This window comes from Myodes glareolus, chromosome 9 (genome assembly GCF_982192425.1).
Source record: "Myodes glareolus chromosome 9, mMyoGla1.1, whole genome shotgun sequence".
Taxonomy (NCBI): Eukaryota; Metazoa; Chordata; class Mammalia; order Rodentia; family Cricetidae; genus Myodes; species Myodes glareolus.
In genome coordinates this window covers 55,150,649-55,158,835 of record NC_142034.1, presented here as the reverse complement: position 1 = coordinate 55,158,835, position 8,187 = coordinate 55,150,649, and positions in this window count along the sequence as shown.

Below are 8,187 nucleotides of genomic sequence, written 5' to 3'. Positions count from 1 at the left end.
TGGCAGTAGAGAGAAAGACTTGCTACAGTGAGTAGATGCACTTTCCTGATGACCTGGACTCTTGGCTAGCTGAGAGTTGATTGGCCGGCATTACTCTGACCTCACACACAGGTGTCACAAGTGCTATTCGTTATACTGTGCTGCTTTTGTTAATGCTGGTAGCTTTACCACAGCAGAGTTAGCTATCCCAGTCACCAGGGTGTGACTGCACTTTCTTCCTTACCTCATACCTAGCTCCTTGTTTGTAAGGCTGCCTGAGGTGGTCGCCTCGGGTGGGATCTTCTGGTCAGAAGCCATCTTCATGTTTTATCTGTTACAAGTAGCTGCATTAAGCCGAGCAGCGGCACCCCGCACCTTTAATCCCAGCACTCAGGAGGCAGGGACAAGGGGATCTCTGTGAGTTCGAGGCCAGCCTGAACTATAACTCCAGTTCCACGGCAGTCAGGGCTACACAGAGAAATCCTGCCTCAAGAAACAATAAACAAACAAAACCAAAGAGCTGCATGAGCTGCAAGGGTATATGGAAGGACAAGAGTGTCTTACATAGGTTCCTAAGCACTTTGTGGTGGGGAGGGACAGCAGCCCTGCTGTCACTGGCCAGAGCCTTGACCTTGCATGGTCTTCCTCAGTGCTCCTAGTGCTGCCACTTAAGTCCTAACCTTCATTCCAGCTCCAGCTTCTGCCCTCTCTGCTGTCTGTCTGTCTGTCTGTCTGTCTGAGCAACTGCCCTTCACTGTGGCCTTTCCCCTCACTACCTACAGAGAGCTAGTGCCTTTCTCACTAGAACTGGAGAGGCTGAGGCAAAAGGATAACAAGTTCAAGACCAGGCTGAGGCTTCATAGGGAAGTCCTGCCTCAACACAAGGATTTCTTATTTTTCTTTGATCGCTGAGACAGGTTCTTTTTGTTTTGTTTTGTTTTGTTTTTCAAGACAGGGTTTCTCTGTAGCTTTGAAGCCTGTCCTGGAACTTGCTCGGTAGACTCACGGAGATCTGCCTGCCTGTGCCTCCCGAGTGCTGGGATTAAAGGCATGTGCCACCAGCGCTCAGCTGTTGATCAGTGTTTTATCAAAGCACCAGAAAGCAAACTAGAGCAATCCTCTCACCTCCTGATAGCTAAGATTACAGGTGTTGCAGCCACACTCAACTCTGCGGAGTCTTTAACAATAAATTTTGAGTAGATTATATATTTACATATAAATGTATAACTTATATTTATATGATAAGAAACACAGAAGCTATAAAAGAATACCAGCACATTTAACTGTACAAGAATGTTGGGATGGTGTAGCTTGGTGGTGGAAGGCATGCTTAGGATACACTAAATTCTGAGTTTAATCCTTAGTTCAAAACATTGAAACTCTGTATGGTAGGTGGGGATCCTGGTGTATGCTGGAAACTCAGGGGACTGAGGCAGGGGGATTACAGGTTTGAAGCCAACCTAAGTGATTCCGGTGACACTTTGTCAATAAAAAAAGAAAACACATAACAACAAAACTTGTTGCACAGTAAAAAAAATAGACAAAAGTTGAAAGCCAGATGATACTGTTGAGAAAATATTTGTAAATCATTTCATAGAAAAAAAGTTAATGTTGACACAAAATCTATAGCTCTGTAAGAAAAGTATGAACAGCTTAAAATCATGTAATTTTATAGGCACTTCAGATAAGTGGAGTTAAGAGAACTGTGAAACATGTAGCAGGCTTTCTTGGACATGAAGACTTATTGTTAATTATGAATGCTCAGCCTTAGCTTAGACTTGTTTCTAGCTAGCTTTTTCCCTTTAACTTAATCCACCCCTTTCTATTACTATATGCACTACCCCAGGACTGTTTACCTTGTCTATGAGCTGTCCATCCTGCTTTCACACTTCATCCGTGTCTGGTTGGCTGGGCCCCGGCTGGCTCCCCTTTTCTTTCTGCCCAGCAGCCCCGTCTACTCCTCCTCTGCCTAGGTATTGGCCATTCTACTTTTTATTCGACTACTCACTCAGGTGCCTTAGGCAGGCAAGGTGAAACAGCAACATATCTCTACATAGTTAAACAAATGCAGCATCAAAGCAACACATCTTACATAATAAACAGATGCAACACATCTTTACATAGTTAAACAAATATTCTATTCCACAACAAACACGTGAAGAAACCTCATAACATCCACCATACAAGAAATGAAAATTGTGTTTAGTTAATATGTTTTTGCTTTGTTTTGTTTTTTGTTTCTTTGAGGCAGGGTTTCTCTATGTAGCTTTGGTTATCCTGGAACTCACTCTGTAAACCAGGCTGGCCTCAAACTCAGAGATCCACCTGCCTCTGCCTTCTGAGTGCTGGGATTAAAAGTGTGCGCCACCATTGCCCAGCATTATGCTTATTTATTTTTAAGGTTTCTTTTTACATATGTGTATGTCTGTATCTGGGTGTGTATATGATGTGTGTGCAGATGCCTGAGGAAGCCAGGAGAGGGCGCTGAACCTTCTGGTGGTGGAGTTAGAAATTGTGAGCTGCTGCATAGGGAGTGAGAACCCAGCCTGGATCTGGCAGGAGAGCAGCAGACACTCCATACCACTGAGCCAGCTCTCCAGCCCCAACATAATAACAATGCCTAAAAAGTTTCATAGCATATAGGAGATGTTTGCTGGGTGGGAGGAAAACTTGGTAGCACACTCCTGGGTAGTTAAAATCACAAGCATCACAAGCACCTTTGGGCTTAGGATTTGTTTTTCCAGTACCAGGGTTGAATCTGGCCCATTGGTACCAGACAGGCACTCTATTAATGAATTATATCACCAGCCTCTCAAGCTATTTTATGTTTTCAGTTTGCTATATTGGGTTCCATTGGATTTCCCAGGCTGACCTTTGATTCACTCTGCAGTCTAGACAGCCTTCCACTTGTGATTCTCCGCCTCCCACCTGGCCCAGCTCTGTCTATGGTTTGATTTTTTTTAGATTTATTTATTTATTTATTATGTATACAATATTCTGCTTCCATGTATGCCCGCACGCCAGAGGAGGGCGCCAGATCTCATTACAGATGGTTGTGGTGGTTGCTGGAAATCGAACTCAGGACCTCTGGAAGCCAGTGCTCTTAACCGCTGAGCCATCTCTCCAGCCCCTGGTTTGATTTTCTTTTTCTTTCTTTTCTTTTCTCTTTTTGGTTTTCTCAGACAGGGTTTCTCTGTGTAGCCCTGGCTGTCCTGGAACTCACTCTGTAGACCGGGCTGGACTCAAACTTAGAGAGATACACCTGTCTTTGCTGCCAGAGTGCTGGAATTAAAGGTATGTTCATTGTGCCTGGCTTTGACCTAGGATTTTCATATTTAGAAATTCATCCTACATATTTGCATATAGGTAAAATTGGAAGCTGTAGAATATTCTTTGTAGCTTTGTTTAGGTTGGTGAAAGGTTAACAGACTGTCTACAGTGGCTTGATTAAAGCATGTTACAGCCATAGCAGGATACTATACAATCATAAAAATGTGGGCTTTGGACCCTACATATAATGGAACAATCTTCAAATTATGTTAAATGGAAAAACTAAATGCAGAACAGAACAGTATATATAGATTGCTTGCATTAGGACAAAAGGTTAAAACGTATGTCTGGAAGGAGGCACAGGCACGGGGGTTATCAGTTGTTGGAAATGTGGCATCTGGGATGCAAGAAGAGACACTCTCTTTTGACCTGTATGCCCTTCTGAAGTTCTGGAACTCTGAGCACAAATTTATATATTAATTTGTTTTGGAGACAAAGTCTCCCTGTGTGGTCTGGCTGGCATCAGACTCATTCATGGCAATCTTTCTTCCTGAGACTCTTGGGTATTAGGATTACAGCTATGTGCCACTATGCCAGCAAACAATTTCTGAGGTGATGGGGCCTCAAAGCCTTGAACACACTAGTCACACACTACCACTGAGCTATTTCCAGCCCTAAGTTACTTTTATTCTGTCTTATGTTGAGACAGAGTGCCACTATGTAGCCCTGACTCTCCCAGCCTCCCAGTTAGGGATAAGAAGCCTGCACCACCACACCAGTTCCTAAGTAACTTTTGAAAAATAAAAGCGCAAGACTGAATAGCTGGTTTAGCTTGTAAACTGTGTGCTGCGGAGCCTGACAGCCTATGTTTAACCCCTGGTACCAACATGGTGGAAGGAGAAAATCAATTTCCCACAAGTGTCTTCTGACCTACCCTGCCCCCAAACACAATAAATAAATTGTAAGAAGAAATAAAATAAATGACATTTCCTTAATAATCTCTATTTCTATAACTGAAAAAAAAATTTTTTTTTGAGACAGGGTTTCTCTGTGCAGCTCTGGCTGTCCTGGAACTAGCTCTGTAGACCAGGCTGGCCTCGAACTCACAGAGATCCACCTGCCTCTGCCTCCTGACAACTATTTTTTTTCCCTTAAAGGCAGGTTCTTGACTGGGCTGTGGTAGTGTAAGCCTTTAATCCTAGCACTTGGGAGGCAGAGGCAGGAGGATCTCTGTGAGTTCGAGGCCAGCCTGGTCTGTAAGAGCTAGTTCCAGGACAGGCACTAAAGCTACAGAGAAACCCTGTTTCAAAAAAAAAAAAAGACAGGATCTCACTACGCAGCCTTGGACAGCCTGGAACTCAGATGAGATCCTCCTGCCTTTTCCTCTTGAAAAGGTTAAAGATCGGCGCCACCACTCTCCAGTACGTATATATTTATTTATTCTGAGTCTCACTTAGAATACTCTTCACTGAGCACCACTGTTCTGATCTTTCTTTATTCAGAAATTTCCTGGCCTGGTGCTTTGTATTTGGGTAGGGAAAACTACACAGATGAAACAGATACCATTTAAAACAGGTAGGTGCCATGGCATAGACTTGTAATCTCAGAATTCAGTAGACCAGTCTGAACTGTAAGTGAGACCATGTTTGAACGAAGAAATGGGTCCAGTGACATGACTCACCAGGACATGCTGCCAAGTTTGATGACCTGTCAATCGCCGAACATGGTGGAAGGAAAGAAAAGCTTGTAAGTGGTCCTTCGATGACCACATGTCATAATGCAATTTTTAAAACAAACAGGATAGCTGGGCATGGTGACACATGCCTTTAGTCCCAGCACTCAGAAGGCAGAGGCAGGAGAATCTCTGTGAGTTTGAAGCCAGTTTGGTCCACATAAGCGACTTCCAGGACTGCCAGAGCTATTATACAGAGAAACCCTGTCTAAAACCCCATAAGATAATACTTTTATTATTTATTTGTGTCCTAGAAGAGAGCTTCAGATCCCTGGAGCTGTGGTTGTAGGTGGTTTTTCTATCACTATTCTGAGTGCTGGGAGCAGAACTGCTCTGGAGGAGCAGTGAGCACCATTTCTCCAGCCACAAGGTGTGACTTCCATGTGCGTATGTTACCTTTTCCTACAAAATGACTTGACAAAGAAATACCATTAGAGCTGGGCAGTGGTGACACATCTTTTAATAATCTTAGCACTCGGGAGGCAGAGGCAGGAGGATCTCTGTGAGTTTGAGGCCAACCTGGTCTACAGAGCAAATTCCAGGCCAGGCTCCAAAGCTACATGGAGAAACCCTGTCTCAAGAAACCAAAACAGAAAAAAAAAGCAGAAAAATGCCGATTTTAGTCTCCAATGTTGTGAGCACAAGCACAAAATCCAACCTAACCTTCCTGAATGTAGAAAAAAAGTTAAGAGATGAAATCAAAACAAACCAAAAAAGACTCCATTCACCGGGTGGTGGTGCCACAGGCCTTCCATACCAGCAGCACTCAGAAAGTTTGAGGCCAGCTCTGGTCTACAGAGTGAAGGGTCCAAGAATAAGAATATAAAAATGTAGATTCCAGAAATAGGAATGTAGAAATAAAGAAATATAAAGTTGTATAAAGAAATATAAAGCCTAGGAGAATGAGAACACACTGTCAACAGCTTTCTCAGTAGCTTAGGGATTAACTATTAACAGTGGGTTATTTCGCTTTACAACCCATAGCTCTATTTACAAGGCCAAAGCATTTCTCTGCAAACTGAGAGCTAGCCTACGGATATGAGCTGAGAAAACTTTTAGGAAATAGATATATGACCTCTGGGTTATGCATTATCCCTGCTATGTGAAACTGGCAGCATCAAAGGGGAGAGCACAGGGCTTCAGTAAACATCACCTGGAAGGACCAAGGAAGACAATAGATTAAGTACAACACTAGTTTATCTGAAAAACTCTGTTAATGAATATTGTAAAGTAATGCAATCTATATCTGAGTTTTACCTTGAGATTGTAAAAATTCCTTTGTTCCGACCTAATGCTTGGTGCCCCTACTATAAAAAGGTGGGTTCAGAAACCGGCCTTTGCCACAGTCTGACAAAATCCATCTCTGGCTGTGGTCTCAGCTAGCTGCTAAACTTTTTGTGCCTCATGGAGATTTTTTATTTTACTTTTAAATTTTTTTCCTGGATTCTGGTTTCTGGAATAAAATTTGCTTCTGGCTTATTGGAATTAGATGGTCTGTCCCCATCTTTGCATGACCCCCCGGGACCTAACGCAGAGTGAGTTCCAGGACAGCCAAGGCATGTTACATGGAGAAACTCTGTCTCAAAGCAAACAAACAAAGACTCCATCAAAACATTGCTCTTAGCTTAGGTTTGCCCAAATATATCAATAATATGTCAATATATCAAATGCTATCAGCATTCATAAGAGTACAGCATATAACAGCAAGAAATTGGAAACAATCTAAAAGTTGATGAGAGCTGTATTGAGGGGACAAAGTCCCAGAAATTAATTATTGGCTTCTCAAGGTTTGACTCACAAGGATGGAAGGAGTTCATGAATCAGTGTGGGGATAAATAATCCAGCCCCCTTTCACCCCAGACTCTAAACCCAGGAGTCCTGTGAAGAGAAAGAAAATAGTGGAGCAAGCTTTTATTAAAGTGTGATCTCTGTGTCACCTACAGCAGAACACTGAAGGAGCTCTTTAGGACTGGACCTTGGACTGGGCCGTGGTGTGCATGCCTTTATCCCAGCCCACGGAGGCAGAGACAGGTAGAGCTCTGTGACTTCCAGGTCAGCCTGGACTACAGACAGAGTTCCAGGACAGCCAGGGCAAAAAAAAAAAAAAAAAAAAAAAAAAACAACACAGAGAAAACAACAACAACAAAAAACCCCAACAACAACAGACATAAACGTTGGGCTCACTGCCCTCCTGCATATTTTTTTATTTTTGTTCTTTGAGAGTTTTGTTTCTGTTAACTCTTTTTTTAAAAAAAAAAACTATTTTTATGTGTATGGAAGTTTTGCCTGCTTGTATGCCTGTGCACAGTGGAGTCCAGAGGGCCCAGAAATGGTGAGATCCCCTAGGACTGGAATTACAGATGGCTGCCAGCTGCCATGTGGGAAACTGCACCAGGGTTTTCTGGAGCAGCAGTAACTAGTCTGAGCCATCATTTCTGCAGGCCCCAGGCTTTGGCTGGTTTTGAGACAGTATCGTCTTCACGCTCCAGCTCCGCCAGCCGTCACCTTCCAAGTGCAGGGATTATAAACATGTTCCACTAAGCCTAAAATGAGCTTCAGGGCCTGGACCTAGCAGTTCTGCCACCAATCCCCAGAAGCAGGCCAACGTGGGAAGCAAGCATCTCGGGCTCACAGATACCGTGTGTGCTTTTCTTCAGCTCATCATTCAGAGTCTCAGTCCTACCTGTTTGCAGAAAACAGTCTCGACACATTTCCAGGTGAACTCAGTTATTCCGCCAGAGCCTCCTCCCACCCCCCAGCATTGATCTAAATTTAGAATTTAACACCACAGCCGAGGTGGGCTGGGCTGGGCTGTGCAGTGACAGTCCCCTCTCTAAGATGAATCCTACTGGGTTCATCTGACACCATGGCTGTCAGTCCTTTCCACTGTTCACATGTGCCTTCACTCTGCTGTGCTGTCCCCAGAGTCCCCTGGGAAGACAACTTTCCCAGCGATATGCCGAGGCCTAACCTCCCCAGCTTTGTCTGTGACTCTTGTCTCTCCCATATCCTCTGCCCTCTGCATTTGGCTAAACCCGGATCTGAGATTTTACTGTTTCCCTTCTAGTTCAGGCCGAGTACTGGGCTGTGTGTGGGCTCTTCTTACAGTTACTCTTTTCCCACCCTCAAGGATGTCTCCTATTCAGACACTAAAGCAATTGAACTTGAAATAATGGAATTTGGCATCTTTTTGTTCTGTGATTAAA